The sequence below is a fragment of the Dendrobates tinctorius genome, unplaced genomic scaffold (genome assembly GCF_039654945.1).
Source record: "Dendrobates tinctorius isolate UK_male_01 unplaced genomic scaffold, ASM3965494v1 ptg000098l, whole genome shotgun sequence".
In the NCBI taxonomy this organism is placed as follows: Eukaryota; Metazoa; Chordata; class Amphibia; order Anura; family Dendrobatidae; genus Dendrobates; species Dendrobates tinctorius.
This window is the reverse complement of record NW_027361766.1, coordinates 24345670-24366777: the sequence shown is the minus strand read 5'-3', so window position 1 is coordinate 24366777 and position 21108 is coordinate 24345670. Positions and strand designations below refer to the sequence as shown.

General features: G+C 43.3%; 1 protein-coding gene and 1 long non-coding RNA gene across 3 annotated transcripts in view; one reads left to right on the top strand and one right to left on the bottom strand.

The window, feature by feature from the left end:
- SLC26A9 (solute carrier family 26 member 9) overlaps positions 1-21108 on the top strand; it is a 147596-nt gene that overhangs the window by 26719 nt on the left and 99769 nt on the right. The gene's annotated exons all lie outside the window — the stretch shown is intronic.
- LOC141099122 (uncharacterized) overlaps positions 16514-21108 on the bottom strand; it is a 117808-nt gene continuing 113213 nt past the window's right edge. Inside the window, exon 3 of the long non-coding RNA XR_012234417.1 lies at positions 16514-17413. This is a non-coding gene — a long non-coding RNA (uncharacterized lncRNA). The remainder of the gene's footprint in view (positions 17414-21108) is intronic.

Sequence of the window (21108 nt, the reverse complement as noted above, 5' to 3'; positions counted from 1 at the left end):
CTGACCACTGCGATGTCGCTGGTGAGATCTGCCTGTGTGGCAGCTCACTAGCAACCACTTAGCGATGTACCAGCGATCCTGACCGCATCATATCGCTGGTCGGGATCGCTGGTACATCGCTAAGTGTGACAGTACCCTTACTCTCCTCCCCAATGCCTCCTGAACTCACCATCCTTTCTGAAAAAAAAACTCAGCTGAACTCAGTCTTGATAAATACAAGAGAGAATCCCAGCAGTGTGACGTGTCAAGCTACGCTGAGTAATATGTTCTAGGGAGAAAGAAGGTGGAAGGAGGAATGACAAGCAGAGTGAGATAGGAGAGAGAGACACAGGAAGATTGTGCTGAACTTTCTAACAAGTCTTTTGCCTTAACCCAAAGACAGATTTACATCCACACATCTAAGTACTGTTTCAAAATTTCCTCCATAATGCTGCTTCTCTCTGTGGGCTAACTAAACAAGAAAGGCAGGAATTAATCTTTCTGTGTTATGATGTGTATAAGAGAGATCACAGCAGCTAATCTCCACCCATCAGCTCAGAGTCTGTTTCAAATTAAAGAGGAAATTTTATCATTTTTTTCAGTATTTTAAAATTGCCAAATCGTGGCATAGGGGCTGCAGAGCTATCACTGTTTTTAATTTCTCCTCTTAATCGTGGAGATATTAGCTTATAATGTTTAAGTTATAACTGCGCTTTACCAGAGATTTTTCACTAGGAGTGGGCATGTACTTCCTCCCCTAAATGACACTGACCAATCATAAGGAGGCAAAAATATGCAAAAGAAAAAAGAACATTTAGATTGAGGCATGTAATGGTAGACAGCCTGATCTCACTGGTCTCACTGCAGAACTGTGTGTAAGCCAGTGGGCAGGTGTGAGCATTACAGCAGTGTTGAGTTTTGTCTCATTATAAACAACACTGCAGCAGCAGTGCTTTGAGTTCTGCTGTATCCACTCCACCCATACTAACTGCCCTGATATGAAAGCTGAAGAAATATTAAGGCCCCGTCACACACAGCGAGATCACTAGCGAGATCGTTGATTTTGCAACGCATCAGCGATCTCGCCAGCGACATTGCTGTGTGTGACGGGGATCAGCGACCAGCCCCCCTGCCAGGTATCGCTGATCGCGCTTGATCGTCCTGGGATATATTTTGATCGTTGGTCTCCCACTGGCCAGCACGCATTGCATGTGGCAGTGAGAGACCAGCGATCAGCGACGCTGCACGCTGGTATCTAAGGTAAACAGCATGTTTCTAAGAGCCGCGCGGCTCTTGGATATCCACTATTTACCCTGTAAACCAGCATGCATGCTGGTATCTAAGGTAAACAGGGGGTATACAAGCGCCACGCGGCTCTTAGAAACCCGCTGTTTACCTTAGATACCAGCATGCATGCTGGTTTCCAGGGTAAGCAGCGGGTATCCAAGAGCCGCGCGGCTCTTAGAAACCCGCTGTTTACCTTATATACCAGCTTGCTCGCTGGTACTGATCGCTGGAGGGGCTGTCTATGTGACAGCTCACCAGCGATCAGCCTAACGATGTCCCAGCGATCCCATTCAAGTCGGATCGTTGGTGGGATCGCTGGGACATAGTTATGTGTAACGGGGCCTTTAGTAATTACACTTATCTCTGCTCTACTCCTCCCATTTGTAATCACTATGTAATGATAACAGACTGTTTGTCCTGACATATTTCACACCGGAGAAAGCTTCCTGTAGGCTGTTGTGGGGGCTTGTTCTTTTTTCCTTATATGTTGCTGCCTTCTTATGATTGATAAATATCATGCTTCAGAAGAAATACATGTGGGTCGCCCTCACATACAGGGCAGCGGGGTACTCGGTACTGGGCCGGTGTCAGGGGGGGAAGGTGTCACAGCAGAAGTGACCCGGTACTTGGCCCTGGGTGCCCAATATCTATGGCGGTGATGTTAATGGTGTTAAAGTTTATTTGAATAGTTTGTGACGCCACCCGTGGTGTTTGGCAAGGGAGATGGTAAGTCAACGCTGCATGCAGATCCGCTGGGATTGATGGTGTGGTGCAGCAAAGATGGTACAGCTCCCCACAGGTGGAGCTGTAGTCCCAGTGCAGTGTAGGTGCAATGGATGAGGAGAGGCACAGAATGGTATAGATGCTGGTACCCAGATGTAGCGGTGCTGAAGGTGTTAACGGCGAATGAATGGAGGACACCAGGGCTTGCAGTTTCAAAGCTTTACTCACAGTTCGTGGTAGCCACTGGTGCCTGCCTCCGTGCCGTGTCCTCCAGAGTAGAGACTCAATCAACCTCCCGGGCAAGTCGGGGTTCTCATCTCCAACACTCTGCCAACATGTGCCTTTCCTGAACGACTCCTCTATTGCGCCTTTTAGTGTGAAGAACTCCAGTACCATAGTTCTCTGGAATTCCTCCTGTCAGATGTTCCTAGAACCTTACTTGTATGACAGACAGCTGTAGCCTCTATCGGGGACTCCCTCTCAGAAGTCCTGGCTCTCTATCCAGTTGCTGTTGTGTCCCAAGTCTTTGATGAGAGTAGTGCTTTTACAGCCAACTACTCCACCGGTGTCTGCTGCAGAACCATAAGTGTCCATACAACCTCGGGGACTGGGCCCCGGCCTTGCGCTGAGAACCTATAGGCAGGGTACTCTCTCAACCCACAACTTCTCTCTGTTCTCCGACTCCTTCCTTCCGCGCTGTTCCTTCTCTCTCTTAAGGAAGCTGACGTTGCAGGTCTACGTCCTTCTCTTTCTCTTCTCTTTCCCATGCCAGCTGGCTCAGATCAGTGAGGCAGCTGCAGCACTCTCTTTCTAAACTGAACTCAAAACTGAACTTCAGAACTGAACTTCTCTGGGACTCACCCCAGACTGACCTTCTGTCAGACTGACCTACTATTCTCTACTTTCCCCTTCTTTTATACTAACTCCACCCACCTCCCAGCACATCTTGTGTTACGAAGCAGGGTCCCACGAAGGGTGCTCTGCTATCCCCAGCCTGAAGCTGCTAGGTGGACCTACTGAACTATCCTGTGTGTGGGATGCAGGTGTTGGAGTGTGGAAAGGGGTTCCCAACTTACCTAGGCTGGTGGGGCACTACACCTTAGGAGAAGGTGCAGTACCTCTGTGGCGACTGAGCCTCAGGGGCGCCACATACCCCCCCGTTAAACACAGCACATCCGCAGGCTGCAAGATAACAAAGCAGACAGCAAAGAAACATACAAAAATTTTGTAATGCATAATAACTTTTCTTATACTAATCTTCCTAGTATAGGAGGTACTCATCTTGAACGTTACAAACAATTCTATCTTAAATACTATCTAAAATACTACAGCATTCATGATCTCCTCAGTTCCAAATGTAGAAAAACGCTGCCAATCAAATGCAGGGCAGCAAAAGTGCTACCGGAAAAAACATGATAGCAAAAACAACAAAGCACAACTGGTGCAAACAAAACCCTCCTGGGTAACAAGATTTTTTTTTAAAAGTGTTTTAACGGCCACCAGATTCCAAGTAGTCATTGGCAATCAGTAAGTACTCCTCTTCCCACGGTGTCAAGCCAGGGATCTTTGGTTTGGGCTGCCAAACTGGAGGTGATGCAAGAGCAGCTTGGTCCTTGGAAGCAGGTACCTGAGCAGTGTGAGTGGTACCGGTGGATGGAAGGGCAGCAACAGGTCTCTTTGGCTTGTACCTTTCGATAAACTCCTCCGGAATACGGCGGATATTCAGGGCGTACCACCCCCCGGAGTCCCTCATGCCGGGTGAAGGTCACATACTCCCCAGGCTGCAGGTCTCTATCAGGATGACCCTTCCTCAGATGGGGCTCCACGACTCGCCAGTTAAAGAACAGGTCGCTGATTCTTTTGGGGTCTGCAATAAATCCGAACCCCTTCTCTCGGTTTACATTCAGCACCTGCCCCAACCAGCTGCATCCCGGGGACCATGATACCCAGCACGGGCCCTCTCCTTCCGGGCCAGATCCGGGCCCAGCACAGTCTTCTTTCTCTGCTCCCTCTCCCGATATTCCGCTGCCAGCTGTCGAATGGTGTCCCGACATCCTGCCCAACTCTCTTCTTTCTCCTGCTCTTCCCGGGACCTGCTCTCACCCACGGCACCAGCATCGCGGTCCCAGACCAGATCCAGGATGACCTGGCCAGCCGCTGCAACTGCGGTACACCCCAGGGCCTTCCCAGGTGGAGGAACATCCGACATACCTGGGGCCTCCTGGTGGTGCGGCCTCTGCTCCGGTCCAGGTGGCGATGGAACGGATGGTGGCTCAGACTCCGCAGGGGTCTCTGCGGGGACCTGCGCAGCCGTGTCAGGTCCGGGCGGGAGCTCCGCTTCCACTCCCGGGTCCTCCAGTAACTCCTTTGGGCAGGCGGCACCTAGCCGCACAGTCAGGGTAGACGTGTAGATCAGCACTGCCAGGGGACAGTCCGGTGTGATAGCAGCAGGTACCGATGGAGAGGGTACCGCTGGCATAGGCCCCGCCGGGGCACGCTGCTGTCTCAGCTTCTCTAAGGCATCCTTCCTCAGCTGCAGACTGGCAGAAAATTCAGCTATTTCAGCTTCTAATTGCTGGCAGTTCATTCCGGAGTTCGGGTTGGAGCCGTCAGCCATGGCGCCAGGGAGATCCGTTTCCCCGCGCTCAGCAGGCCTCCTTCCCTCACTCTCCAAAATGGCGTTCTGGCGTTCTTCTTCCTGCCTTGGCCCCTTTCCCGCCACTGGCTTCTTCTGCCCCTCCTTCCGAGGGTAGCGTCTTCTTCCAGTGCCTCCATACCAAGCCAGTATGCGAACCCCTCGGGGGGGTGGGCCATGTATCTGTCACATAGTAATTCAGGCAGGGAAGGCCCAATACTCTTCACGGTCTTTTCTTAGGACCTCCCATCTCTTCATGCCCTTCTCTGTGCCAGCGGCCATTTCTAATGTCCATTTTACAGTCTATTAAATCTGGTCTTCTGCACATTTTCAAAAGCACAAAGTCTCACAAATTTCAGGCGCACAGAACCCGATGGTATCGGGTCTCGTCATCCTGTTTGTGATGCCAAAATTGGGTCGCCCTCACACCGAGGGCAGCGGGGTACTTGGTACTGGGCCGGTGTCAGGGGGGGAAGGTGTCACAGCAGAAGTGACCCAGTCCGTGGCCCTGGGCACCCAAAATCCATGGCGATGAAGTTAATGGTGTTAAAGTTTATTTGAATAGTTCGTGACGCCACCCGTGATGTTTGGCAAGGGAGATGGTAAGCCAACGCTGCATGCAGATCCGCTGGGACTGATGGTGTGGTGCAGCAAAGATGGTATAGCTCCCCACAGGTGGCGCTGTAGTCCCAGGGCAGTGTAGGTGCAATGGATGAGGAGAGGCGCAGAATGGTATAGATGCTGGTACCCAGATGTAGCGGTGCTGAAGGTGTTAACAGCGAATGAATGGAGGACACCAGGGCTTGCAGTTTCAAAGCTTTACTCACAGTTCATGGTAGCCACTGGTGCCTTCCTCCGTGCCATGTCCTCCGGGGTAGAGACTCAATCAACCTCCCGGGCAAGTCGGGGTTCTCCTCTCCAACACTCCGCCAACATGTGCCTTTCCTGAGCGACTCCTCTATTGCGCCTTTTAGTGTGAAGAACTCCAGTACCGTAGTTCTCTGGAATTCCTCCTGTCAGATGTTCCTAGAACCTTACTTGTATGACAGACAGCTGTAGCCTCTATCGGGGACTCCCTCTCAGAAGTCCTGGCTCTCTATCCAGTTGCTGTTGTGTCCCAAGTCTTTGATGAGAGTAGTGCATTTACAGCCAACTACTCCACCGGTGTCTGCTGCAGAACCATAAGTGTCCATACAACCTCGGGGACCGGGCCCCGGCCTTGCGCTGAGAACCTATAGGCAGGGTACTCTCTCAACCCACAACTCCTCTCTGTTCTCCGACTCCTTCGTTCCACGCTGTTCCTTCTCTCTCTTATGGAAGCTGAGGTTGCAGGTCTACGTCCTTCTCTTTCTCTTCTCTTTCCCGTGCCAGCTGGCTCAGATCACTGAGTCAGCTGCAGCACTCTCTTTCTAAACTGAACTCAAAACTGAACTTCAGAACTGAACTTCTCTGGGACTCACCCCAGACTGAACTTCTGTCAGACTGACCTACTATTCTCTACTTTCCCCTTCTTTTATACTAACTCCACCCACCTCTCAGCACATCTCGTGTTACGAAGCAGGGTTCCAGGAAGGGTGCTCTGCTACCCCCAGCCTGAAGCTGCTAGGCTGACCTACTGAACGATCCTGTGTGTGGGATGCAGGTGTTGGAGTGTGGAAAGGAGTTCCCAACTTACCTAGACTGGTGGGGCACTACACCTTAGGAGAAGGTGCAGTACTTCTGTGGCGACTGAGCCTTAGGGGCGCCACACGTGCTTCAGAGGAAAATTTCTGGTAATGCTCAGTTGGGTTTATTATAAATTATATCCTAAACCTTACAAGCTATTATCTCCAAAATGGGGAGGAGAAATTAGGAAATAAAAACTATGTTTATTCAGCTCTGCAGCCACTATTCCATTATAATTCCGGTTTCACATGCTCAAACTGGTGAAAGGTCTTCTGTAAGAGCTATAGCACGCAGAAATGAAAAATAATGAAAATGCAGGATACAAGTCAAATAATAGCCAAAGATAACGATATTCCTCATTTACATACACAGGACCGCTTGTTCTGAAAAGTAAATTTTTTGGTTTAACCCCTTCCCGACCTTTGACGCCACGTAGGCATCATGAAAAGTCGTGCCAATTTGACCCATGATGCCTATGTGGCTTCATGAATTGATTGCCCCCCTGCGGGTTGGGTGACCGGGGTCACTGAAAGGTCACCCGACCCGCACACACAGGACCCTTTAGAGTTAACCCCAGGGGGCGTGGCTTAGCCCCCACGTGCCTACGATCGCTCTGATTGGCTATTAAAAATGAAACAGCCAATCAGAGCGATTTGTAATATTTCACCAATGAAATTTGGTGAAATATTACAATCCAGCCATGGCCAATGCTGTAATAGCATCGGACATGGCTGGACACCGAGACCCAACACCCCCTACACCAACTGGCGGGGGAGATAGGGTCATTAGGGTCAAAATAGGCTGGGTCATGAAGGGGTTAAAATAGCTGCTGGTAAAAAAAACTGTTAATCAGTGTGATTGATTAGTTTTAATTACTGTCTGTAAAGGGCCTGTCACACTAAGAGATATCGCTAGCAATATCGCTATATCTAGTGACGTTATAGCGATATTGCTAGCGATATCGCTGTGTCTGATACTTACCTACGACCGGCTCCCCCCGCTGGTTATCGCTGATTGCGCGAGAACGTCCAGGACTGTTTCTCGCCGTCAGCTTCCTGCGGCGCTTCCTGTGGAGAGACGAGCGACGCGTGGAGCCGGGCGGGAGGACGCAGGATCGCCTGGTGTGACAGGTAAGTAGCGATCCCCGTCCCCAGCGATGTCGCTAGTGAGATCTGCCTGTGTGGCAGCTCACTAGCGACCACTTAGCGATGTACCAGCGATCCTGACCGCGTCATATCGCTGGTCGGGATCGCTGGTACATCGCTAAGTGTGACAGCACCTTTAGGGAAGGCGCAGACAACTGCAGATTCTCTTATCCTAGGGAATCAGGTCAATTATGCAAATCACAATTTGTTCAAACTGTAATCAAACTCTGACCTGAGATTGATCAGAGTATGGGCACAGTGTGATCCGATTCTCTCAGATGCCGAGAAGATAGGAAAATAAATTTCTCCATCTTCCCCATTCTGTCATTCCACGGAAATCGGACTGAGTGCAGTCTAATGGTTTCCATGGACTCATTGACTTTCACAGCTGAGTTTGATCCAAATATTGGATCAAACTAGGCATGCAGCGATTTTACTTTATTAACCCCTTTACCCCCAAGGGTGGTTTGCATGTTAATTTTTACAATTCTGACCATCTGTCTCTTTATGAAGTAATAACTCTGGAATGCTTCCATGGATCCCGGTGATTCCGACACTGTTTTTTCATGACATATTTTACTTCATGTTAGTGGTAACATTTCTATAATATGACTTGCGTTTTTTTGTGAAAAAAACGGAAATTTTGCAAAAATTTTGCAATTTTCCAACTTTGAATTTTCATGCCCTTCAATTACAGAGATATGTCTCACAAAATACTAAATAAGTAACATTTCCCACATGTTTACTTTACATCAGCACAATTTTGGAACCAAATTTTTTTTTGTTAGGAAGTTATAAGGGTTAAAAGTTGACCAGCGATTTCTCATTTTTACAACACCATTTTTTTAGAGACCACATCACATTTGAAGTCACTTTGAGGGATCTATGTGATAGAAAATACCCAAAAGTGACAACATTCTAAAAACTGCACCCCTTAAGGCGCTCAAAACCGCATTCAAGAAGTTTATTAACCCTTCAGGTGCTTCACAGGAATTTTTGGAATGTTTAAAAAAAAAATTAACATTTAACTTTTTTTCACAAAAAATGTACTTCAGATCCAATTTTTTTTATTTTACCAAGGGTAACAGGAGAAATTGGACCCCAAAAGTTGTTGTCCAATTTGTCCTGAGTATGCCGATACCCTATACGTGGGGGTAAATCACTGTTTGGGCGCACAGCAGAGCTCGGAAGGGAAGGAGCATCATTTGACTTTTTCAATGCAGAATTGGCTGGAATTGAGATCGGACGCCATGTCACGTTTGGAGAGCCCCTGATGTGCCTAAACAGTGGAAACCCCCAATTCTAACTCCAGCCCTAACTCCAACACACCCCTAACCTTTATCTCAGCCCTAACCATAACCCTAACCACAAACCTAACTCTAACACACCCCTAACCCTAATCCCAAACCTAACCCTAATCCCAACCCTAATCCAAACCCTAACCCTAACTTTAGCCCCAACCCTAACCCTTACCCTAACTTTAGTCCTAACCGTAACTCTAACTTTAGCCCCAACCCTAACCCTAACTTTAGCCCCAACCCTAACTTTAACTATAGCCCCAACCCTAATACTAGCCCTAACCCTAACTTTAGCCCCAACCCTAACCCTAACTTTATCCCCAACCCTGACCATAACTATAGCCTCAACCCTAACCCTAGCCCTAACCCTAACCCTAATGGGAAAATGGAAATAAAAACACTATTTTTATTTTATTATTTTTTATTATTATTAAGGGGGTAATAAAGGGGGTTTGATTTGCTATTTATAGCGTTTTTTTATGTTTGGTAGCTGTCACATGCTAAAAGACACTTTTTATTGCAAAAAATTGTTTTTGCATCACCACATTTATAATTTTTCCATATTTTGGCCCACAGAGTCATGTGAGGTCTTGTTTTTTGAGAGACGAGTTTATGTTTTCATTGGTACCATTTTCAGGCACATGACATTTTTTCATCGCTTTTTAATATGATTTTTAGGAGGCAGAATGGGCAAAAAACAGCACTTCATGAATTTCTTTTGGGTGGGGCGTTTATACTGTTCCACGTGTGGTAAAATTGATAAAGCAGTTGTATTCTTCGGGTTAGTACGATTACAACGATATCTCATTTATATCTTTTTTTTACGTTTTGTCGCTTTTATACAATAAAAACTATTTTATACTAGCTGAAGAGCCCGGTGTTGCCTGGGTATAGTACCCAACTGTGGTTAGTTATAACAAATTATAATGATTATATTGCACATAAAAACATTTCACATCATATATTCAACACTACAGATTTGCAACACAAATTAACTAAACAATTACCCAAGTATTGATAGTATTTTATTTTCAACTCATTCAAGATCCTTTTGATAAACAACATGTTTGGTTTTTCCTTTCGGTGCAAAGATGAACAGATTTTGGGCAGTTTCAACTCTTGAACAGAACACGTAAAGTTGACCATGAGAAAAGCATGGAGATTGCAAATCGATCCCTACTACTTAAATCGATCCCTACTACTTTCAAGGACTGTCCCTGAGCATTGTTAATAGACATTGCAAATAGCAGTTGAAATGGAAACTGGAGACGTTTAAAATCAAAAAACAAATCAGATGGAATGAGTGGAATTCTTGGAATGAAAATGTCCTCTCCTTTGACACATCCTGTTTCTGAGCTGTGTATCTAACCCTATCCTGTGTGATAATGTCTGCTGAGCTATGTAACTAATCCTCTCCTGTGTGATACTTTCTTCTGAGCTGTGTATCTAATCCTATCGTGTGTTACTGACTGCTCAGCCGTGTATCTAATCCTTTCCTGTGATACTGACTGCTGAGCAGTGTATCCAATCCTATCCTGTGTGATACCGTCTGCTGAGCCGTGTATCTAATCCTATTCTGTGTGATACTGACTGCTGAGCCGTGTACCTAATCCTATCATGTGTGTTACTGACTGCTCAGCCATGTATCTAATCCTATCCTGTGTGATACTGACTGCTGAGCCGTGTATCTAATCCTATTCTGTGTGATACTGTCTGCTGAGCCGTGTATCTAATATTATTCTGTGTTATACTGTGTGTTGAGTTGTGTATGTAATCCTATCCTGTGTGATACTGACTGCTGAGCTGTGTATCTAATCCTATGCTGTGTACTACTGACTGCTGAGCCGTGTATCTATTCCTATCCTGTGTGATACTGACTGCTGAGCTGTGTATCTAATCCTAAGCTGTGTGATACTGACTGCTGAGCTGTGTATCTAATCCTATCCTGTGTGATACTGCCTGCTGAGCCATGTGTCTAATCCTCTCCTGTGTGATACTGACTGCTGAGCCGTGTATCTATTCCTATCCTGTGTGATACTGACTGCTGAGCCGTGTATCTAATCCTATCCTGTGTGATACTGGGCTCCCCCTGCAGTCTGTGTCAGAGGGTGGTCTGTGTTGACACGGTAATAAATTGTGTTATTTCCAGCTTTACAGAAGAACGATGACACCATAGAAATGATAAGAATAATAGGCCTCAGTTATCACAACTGTCTACAAAGAAAACTGTTGCTGACAGCAACCAATCACAGCTCATTCTTCATCTTTTAAACAGCTCTGGGACAGCATGGCGAGTTTTGAATGGTGACTTTTGTGTTTCGACTTTTATATGGCGAGGTTGGTGTATGTGTGGTGAAATGTGTGCTGAGCGTGGTATATGTGTTGAAGCATGTGGTAGTGTGTGGCACATTTTGTGTGTGTTCATATCCCTGTGTGTGGTGAGTATCCCATGTCAGGGCCCCACCTTAGCAACTGTACGGTATATACTCTTTGGCACCATCGCTCTCATTCTTTAAGTCCCTCTTGTTCACATCTGGCAGCTGTCAATTTGCCTCCAACACTTTTCCTTTCACTTTTTCCCAATTATGTAAATAGGGGCAAAATTGTTTGGTGAATTGGAACGCGCGGGGTTAAAATTTCGCCTCACAACATAGCCTATGATGCTCTCGGGGTCCAGACGTGTGACTGTGCAAAATTTTGTGGCTGTAGCTATGACGGTGCAGATGCCAATCCCGGACATACACACATACATGCATACACTTTTTCCCCATTATGTACCTAGAGGCAAAATTGTTTGGTGAATTGGAACGCGCGGGGTTAAAATTTCGCCTCACAACATAGCCTATGACGCTCTCGGGGTCCAGACGTGTGACTGTGCAAAATTTTGTGGCTGTAGCTGCAACGGTACAGATGCCAATCCCGGACATACACACATACATACATACATACATACATACAAACATACACACACATTGAGCTTTATATATTAGATAAAAAATAATTATTTTTGCATCACTTTATTCTGAGAGCTATAACTTTTTTTATTTTTTTGCTGATGACACTGTATGGCAGCTCATCTTTTGCGGGTCAAGATGACGTTTTCAGCGGTACCATGTTTATTTATATCCATCTTTTTAATCACGTGTTATTCCACTTTTTGCCCGGTGGTATGATGATAAAGCATTGTTTGTTGCCTCGTTTTTTTTATGGTGTTCACAGCAAAAACCGCAACGTATGTACACACCCTTAGTGATCCATTAGTGATCGTTCTGTTCCCATCATTCTTTCTCAAATTGTGGAAAGAGGCTGGGAAACAAGTGTTGAACGTCTTCTTCAATTTTGTTGATCGCACTCGTTTAGCGGCCTGAAAGCGCATGTAAATACAATCGAAATGCTTCTGTGATGTGTAATGTTAGCATTTGGGGCCCCATTTTAAACTTTGCCTAGGGACCCACTTTGCCTAAAACCGGCCCTGCCTGTACATCACTTCTGTATTTTTCACCCACTCCTGGTTTTGACCTACAAATACTGATGTAAAATACTGACCAAATACTGATCGTGTGAATGTGGCCAAAAGTTGATGAAACTATTATGGTAACAACTGACACACTGACCAAACCTAGATGAAAATCTGACCAAAACTCTGATGAAAATCTGACTGTTTTTGCATGCTAGAAAAATTACTGACAACTGAATAAGCCATAAGTCAGAGTGAGTAAATCCTGAATAACTCCTTAAGTCGCTCCCATTCCACATACTGGTAAACTGTGTATGTTGCAAAAACTAGGGCTGGCCATACACAGATAACTGTTTTCTTAACATCAGATAATGGGTATTCATAGAATCACAGAATGTTGGAAGAGTTGGAAGGGACCTCAAGGGTTATCTTGTCCAAACCCCTGCTCAATGCAGGACTCTTCCTGATCCTCCCTATAAACAGCATTATTTTGTTCTCAATAAAGAGAGGGGAGAAAATTGCTGCCAAAGACCTCTGGTGGCAGTTTTTCTCCTATGCTCAACACTTCTTTCTACAAAATGTCTAGGGGGGAACTGGGACACCACCATACATACAGCGGGTGAAATAAGTATTGAAAACATAACCAATTTATAAGTAAATATATTTCTAAAAGTGCTATTGACATTTCATTCTCACAAAATGTTGGTAACAACCAATCCAATTCACATAGCAAAGAAAGCAAACTATAGATGTCCATAAATTAAGTTATGTGTAATAATGAAAAATGACACAGTGAAAAAATATTGAACACATGAAGAAAGAGAGGTGCAAAAAGCCATAGAAATTCATGACACCAGCTGAAATCTATAAGTAATTAGAAAGCAATCCTGACAGTTAGTGAAAAACAATATCAGCTGGTTCAGCTCATGTCCTATAAAAAGGTGCCACACAAGAAACATTTCATGATGGGTAAAACCAGTGAGCTGTTTCAAGACCTTTGCAACCTTATTGTTGCAAAACATTTCAATGGCATTGGTTACAGAAGAGTTTTTAAACCACTGAAGGTTCAAGTGAGCACTGTTGGGGTCATAATCCGGATATGGAAAAATCATCATTTCACCATAAACCAGCCCCAAAAAGGTGCTCCCCGCAAAATTTCAGGCAGAAGATTAAAAATAATCAGAAGAGTTATCCAAGAGCCAAAGACCACCTGCGGAAATCTAGAGAAAGACCTAGAATGAACAGATACAATTGTTTCAAAGAAAACATTAAGTAATGCACTCAACCTCCATGGCCTGTATGCACGTTCATGACGCACTACTGAATTGCTGAACAAAAAGCATATAAGCATGTTCAAGTGCATTTAAAGTTTGCTCGACAACATTTAGACAAACCTGTGAAATACTGGGGAAGATATTGTCGGGTCAGTTGAGACTCAAATTGAACTCTTTCAATACCATAATACACAAAGACAAAGTTTGTAGATCAAAAGGCACTGTATATCACCCAAAGACACCATATTAACAGTGAAGTTTGCTGATGGAAACACCATGATTTTTGGCTATTTTTTAGCATATGGCACTAGCAAACTTCATATAAATGAAGGAAGGATGAAAGGACAAATGTACCGAGACAGACATTCTTGAAAAAAAATTGCTGTCATCTACCAGGATGATGAAAATGAAACAAGGGAAGAAATTTCAGCAATACAGTGATTCCAAACACACAGCCAAGAAAATTCTCAATTGGTTTCAGAGAAAGAAAATAAAGCTGCAAGAATGGCCCAGCCAATCACCTGACCTGAATCCAATAGAAAATTTATACAAGGAACTAAAGCTCAGAGTTCATAGAAGGAGAACTTTCAGAATTTGAAGAGTGTTTGTGTGGAAAAATGAGTGATCACACCTGAGCAATGCCTGCAACTATTTTATCCATACAAGAGGCGTCTTGAAGCTGTCATCAACAGCAAAGGTGTTGTGAATTCTCTTTCTGGTCTCCCTCTGGTGGTTACTGAGGGTAGTGGAGCAGGTCAGATTGACAGAGGTGTTGCAAGTTCTCTTTCTGGGCTCCCTCTGGTGGTTACTGGAGGTAGTGGAGCTGGTCAGATTGACAGAGGCTTGCCACCTGATAATGATGATGATGATTGGAGATCTGGGATTTCTGACTGGTGTATTTAAGACAGCTGACTTCCTTCAATCCCTGCTGGTGATTTTCTTCCTGTGCCTTCTAAGGTCTGATGTCTCCTGCTCTTTTCCTGCATGGTTCAGCTAAGTGTTTCATTTGCTAATCTTTTTGCATTTGATCTGGTTTTGTCTTTCTCTGCTTTGTGTGGGTCAGCTTGCTCCTGCTGGGGCTATGCTGGATCACCACCCATATGTTACTGCTTGTGTCAGTTTGTTTTGTCCCCTGTTATATTGGTCTCTTTTTGCTTTGCTTTCAGTATATACCAGAGTGCTGATATAGTGGGGGTGAAGTCGTGTGACTTCAGTGTTTTTTTGTGCATCAGACGTGCTGGTTTTTTCAGGGTTTTTTTGCGTGATTGCAGACATTGTCTTTCCTTTCCTGTCCTGTCTAGTCAGTTTGGGCCCCATCATTTGCTTAGTATATTTTTCTGCCTGCATTTATGTTTTCATCTTGTCTCACCGACAATATATGTTTGGGGGCTATCTATTCCTTTGGGGTCTGCTCCGGGGCAGTTTAGATTTCACCTTTCTTGCTTTATTCTGAGTTAGCTCTCCGGCTGTGCCGAGGCATCTAGGGCATCATAGGTACACTCCACGGCTACTGCTATTTGTGTGGATAGGATCAGGGGTCTGCAATCCGCTTAGTTACCAACCTCTCTGGTTTTCTGTGGCTTAGCTGGGTCTTGCTATCCTCCTCGGTGACCCATTCATAACACAAAGGCTTTTGTATGAAGTATTAAATAGATTTCAGTAAGAATGTTCAATACTTTTTCCCTGTGTCATTTCTCATTATTATATTACATATACCTTAATTTATGGACATCTATGATTTGATTTCTATCTCTGTGTGGGTTGGAGGGGTTGTTATCGACATCTGTTGAGAATTTCATGTCAAGTGCACCTTTAGAAATATATTTTCTTAGAAAATTTGTGACGTGTACAATATTTATTTCACCCTCCGTATTAAATGGTCAGCCAATCTTACCAAAATCAGCACGTTCAACTGACATTCAGCTAATGTTTAGGGACACACAATGTATAAGACGACAATGTATTTGATTAGACTGGGCTGTATCTTTAACTCGAATAAAAATGTTTCCCAGCTTATCAAAGCATACTTCAATATAAAGATCAACAGCTAAAAATATTCTGGTACTGTCCAGTCTCCGAACAATGATTACAGCAGTGAAGGAGTTAAGAATTGCTGTTGCATCAAGTTTGGTGCTGTTCAGATTAGGAATTGAACATTGGATTAATGCATGCATGGAGACATGACGTGGAACAGGAGATAATCCTCAGCAGGATACAGTTTGGACAACTTGTTAGAACAAGTGTAAACCTGCAATTTGAGGGTCAAATGTGGTAATGCCCTCAAACCAGAATCATGGAGTTAATTTGGCAAGACAGCCTTATTGTTTAGGCAAAATGTAATCTAGAAAATGAAGCGAGAGAGAGCAAGATTTATCAGCCATATTCTGATGTCCTGTTACACCCCAAAAATAAACCGAACCAACCAATCTATGTATGTGTTTTCCAGTCCTGGACCTATTTGTCAAACATAACAAATATATATTAAGTGAACATTAAGATAAGGTAACTTTGGCACTGGATTTAGAAGATCTAATGACAACATTATGTTACATAATAATCTGATACAGTTAAAAATATAGAGTGCCGTCGCAGCACAATGAATGCATTTCCTTCATTCCCTGCTGTGCAAATAACTAACTGCAATCTATTGGCTATTAGATGATTATTATCTTAGTTCTTTAATTTAGAATATCTAGTTTAAAACATTCATATCTTCTCTGTTGCCTTCTATAAATATTAAAGCAAAGCAAATTAAAATGTTCATTAAAAAAGGAATAAATAGATGATGTACACTGCCACTACTTACCTTGCTATCCAAGGGCAACAATCCAGTTTCCATTTTTAAGCATGTGCTTTGATCAGCACTCAGGTTCTTTCATCAGGTCTATTATGCTTGATGAAAACACATTGAGAAGACAGAAGAGCTGAAGAGCTAAGGTTTCAACAGATCTCGTAGAATCCTGTCACCCATTTGTTACACAATAAAGTTCACTTCTATATACATAACACAACCTATTATGAAATTCAACAATACACTATCTGAGACAAAACCGTGTATCAATAAAGAATATTTATAACACACAAGTCTACAATCTTTCCGTGGTAAAGACTTTTCTGTATGAGTTTCAGTAAATGTTGTTGAAGTTTAGAAGAACTCCTTTTAGCTCTTTGGAAATCTAGGAGACTCATCCGTGGTCTTCAAAATTTCAGTACATCAACCTGAATTTTGGTTCAGAGCCTTTGAGATCATTCACTAAGAGTCCAATGCAATGGCAAAAAAAACAGATACAAAACGCTCAACTTCTGAAGGAAAGTCCAAAAGCTTCTTCTGTTACATGTTTTTTTCTTTGGTAAAAGTGGCTTACAAGTGGTTAAGTCACTCATCAGGGTTCCTCATCAGAGACAACACCAGAAGGCCACTGCAGACGGAATATAACATTATAGGATGGTCATTAGGATCAAGTGCCATCAATGTAATACAAGAATGACTTAAAGATGGCTTTTCAGTAGAATTTTTTTTTAGTTAAGTGTAGTACCTCCTCCATTGGTGCACCACTGATTCTGGAACAATTTTCCTTATTCTTCTTTACTCTTCTGCTCCAACGTTATGCCCCATGTAAGCGACGGTGCAAATTTTCACTTCAACCAACTTGCGCGTAAAACCCAGAACTTATCTGTGAGCATTTGTTTTTCCTCACTGGCCTCAAACAAAACACAGCCCCCCACGGAGACATTCTGTGGTATACGCCCAGTTGGTTAAAGGGAATATTTGCTGGGGGACAAAACTTTGTAACAGGGCATATGAACAAGGGTTGTGTTTATGAATTAGTGATGGCAAATCCAAGAGATCGGCAGAGGTGTGATTTACTCAGTCTACATAAAAGCATTTCTTGGGTTTTTCGGGGTGGCCACATGTACAACTTTGGATAAATAGTCATACCTGCGATCGTCTGGAAAAAGAAATTCAGAGACAAAATGTGAATATGAAGAATAATATAATCCACTTTTTATACAAATATAGATTCCACACAATTTGTACTCGTTGCATACCATGGTTCATGCCAGTCAGGGTTGGGCTTGCATATAGGTTTAGTGAAATAGGGGTGAAGTTTCCCTCTGAAAATATTAATTATTAAAGAGGGAACTCCTACACCTCTATTGGATTTCAATATTAATTATTAATGTCAGCTTTGACTATTAACAATTAATAGACAAAACCGTCTATCAATAAAGAATATTTATAACACACAAGTCTACAGTCTGTTACATACATACAGTGGTGTGAAAAAGTGTTTGCCCCTTTCCTGATTTCCTATTCTTTGGCATGTATTTCACTCTTAAGTGTTTCAGATCACCAAACAAATGTAAATATTAGACAAAGCTAACACAAGTAAACACAAAATGCAGTTTTTAAATGATTGTCTTTATTATTAAGGGGCTCCTTGTGAATACCTGGTTGGGCCACCTTTAGAAGCAACAACTGCAATCAAGCTTTTGTGATAACTGGTAATGAATATTTTATCACGCTCTGGAGGAATTTTGGCCCACTCATCTTTGCAACGCTGTGTAATCAGAGGGGACATATTCACGTAGAATACATGTAGGGGGCATATATATATATATATATACACACAGTATATATATATACTGTATGTATATATTGTGACACCACAATCACTAGCAGGTTGGGGTGTACTCGCTTGGCAGCGATATAACATGCAGGAGGACTGTATTTTTTAAACATTCACCTGGGTTTATTGCTCCATAACCCCAGCAGCACAAACACAAAGAAAAACAGCCTTTAGAGCCGTCAGACCTGTGGTCACACAGGCCTGGTTATTTGTCTAGGATTCAGGCTCGGTCTGGAGCCAAACACACACAGTTCCCCAGGCTCAGGGTTACCTGCTTATGAGGTCCTCAGGTTTCCCAGGCTGGCTTCATATAGGTCCTGTCAGCCCGGGCCATCAGTGCTTCCTGGACTCCACAGGAGCACTCGACCGCTCCAGTCTTACACACGGGTGCTGCACACAAGAAGCAAAATATCTTCCTGTCTTTCCAGGAGCACACTCTTAGGGAAGTGTGTGGTTAGCCAGTCCCACTTGTCACTTCTGGTTAACCCTAAACACAGCCTGTTACTAGAAATACAGCAACCTGCCCTGGATTCAGATCGCAACAGACCTCTGTCTGTGCGATACACACCACAATATATGAATGTCTCATACCATATATACATACATGAGTTAACATGCAATATATATATATATATACATACAGTATATATACTGTTTACAATCATGAAGTTCCTTGTTATTTAGTGGTGGCTCTCTTGTCGAGACAGTTGTGCCTTTTATATTTGTTCTATATGTTTTTAAAGATTACTAACAAAAATATTGTGATTTTTATACTTTGTATCTCCTCTTTTAATCTGTTGATTAGTATCATGTATCATCAGATTATTGTATATATCTATTTATTGAAAGTGCCAGTTCTATATGTTTTCTGGTCTTTTTTGCATATATATATATATATTTATATATATATATATATATATAATTTTTATTTTTATATAGCGCTAACATATTCCGCAGCACTTTACAGTTTTCACACATTATCATCGCTGTCCCCGATGGGGCTCACAATCTAAATTCCTTATCAGTATGTCTTTGTAATGTGGGAGGAAACCGGAGTACCCGGAGGAAACCCACACAAACACGGGGAGAACATAAAAACTCCTTGCAGATGTTGTGCTTGGTGGGATTTGAATCCAGGACCCCAGCGCTGGGTATAGATATATACATACATACGCAGTATATGTACATTTTGGGGCACTTCCCTTCTACATTTAGCATGAAATATTGGTGTATTCTTTCTATCATACTGATAATAATTATCTTTCTAACTTATTTCCATATAAAACATCTCTCACCCTTTTTCCAATACATGTATAATTACCGCAGTTTTAATTCATAGAATATCTACAGTGAGAGAGATCAGCCTGGCACAGGTATCTGACAAATGCTCGGGTGTCCTGTTTTCTCTTCTATTGTCCACATCTTATATAATTACTTCATCTATTTGCAGAAGTTGGAATTTAATTTGCTGCCTATTTTTCCCTTGTTTGCTCTCAGTGTTTATTTTTATCATTTTCCTTTCTATCAGTACTTTAAACGCAGATTTACACAGTGATCATATGGGCTAGAACATGTACAAAGTATTACTGAAAATGGCTGTGCACCGAATAAGTGATAACTGACAGTGACAAATTAATCAGACTGCTAAATGAAATTATATACCTAATAATCTTAATGTGAAATGCATACCGTAATGTTGCATATTGTCTGGAGACTTGTATGAGACATTCATTATGCCACATTATGTGTGATGAGGACTAGAGTTGAGCGAAACGGGTCAGTCAAATTCATAAGTCGCCGACTTTCGCTAAAGTCGGGTTTCATGAAACAAAACCTGACCATAGCGTGAGGTCGGCCCTGAGGTCGGCGACCAGAGCGCCAAAGTCGCGTTTCAAATGATGCTTCCTGCGCCCTTTTTCAGCCAATGATGGAGGACGCACACTGTGGGCAACGCGATGACATGGGCAGCGGTCACCACAATCTTTGAGAAGGGCATGCAAGTGATTGGCTTGCTTTCTGTGGCGTCACAGGGGCAACAAATACAGCAAAAAGGCCAATTTCTGTCAAAATTGACAAGCAAATCTCACCTCAAAAATATATTTTTATATATAGCAATAGGTGAAATTAAAACATAACTTTTAATATATAAATTAAAAGAACCAACCAATATGTGTCACCAAAAAGTGGTTAAAAGGATGCCAATTCAGTGGGTAATCCCTAAAGGGAAAAAGGAACCACCTAAATGCATCATATAGGATATAAAATGTTGCTAGTATTCCATATCAGGCAACAATTTATCTAGAGGATACAGCATAGATTGACAATTAGCACACAATGCCATAGCCAATTGCATATATATATTTAAATAACTAGACCAAACAAGTTTATGGTCACAATAATACCAGTAGATGAGATGTAAAAAAAAGGAGCAATGTCACCGGTTTGTGCAGACGGCCAGGAGTCTCCAGGAATACTCTGTTTACACACAGGAAGATCGCGATGGAGGGACAATACCCTGTCAAATCCCTAAAAAAACTGCAATCATCTGATCCCCAAACTCTCGCCCTGACAAGGGCAGTCCACAGCTCACCCTATATTGCACATGCCCTGCACTTTCCCTTAGAGGGGTGTCCCAACACGTTTCATCCAAGTAACTCTTCAGGGGACTAACTTGTTGAAAAGTGCCATAGTGCTAAAGCTCAAGAGACATAAATCCTCCTACTTTCAATACTGTCTGCTGTCTGCCTGTGGCGTCACAGGGGCTATAAAAGGGCGTGCACGCCGACCACCATCTTACCTGCCAATCTTAGCATAGGGAGAGGTTCCTGCTGCTGATTCTGAATAAGGGAGAGCGTTAGGCAGGGAAGAAGAAAAAAAACACTGCTTCTGCTGGTAGCGATTTCCACTGTACAACACAACAGTTTGTGTGCAGTGACAGGGGAGGATATATTTTTTGTGCATCAGCTCTGTTGGTTATTAGGCTGCCTTATAAGGCTCCCTGATAGCTGCATTGC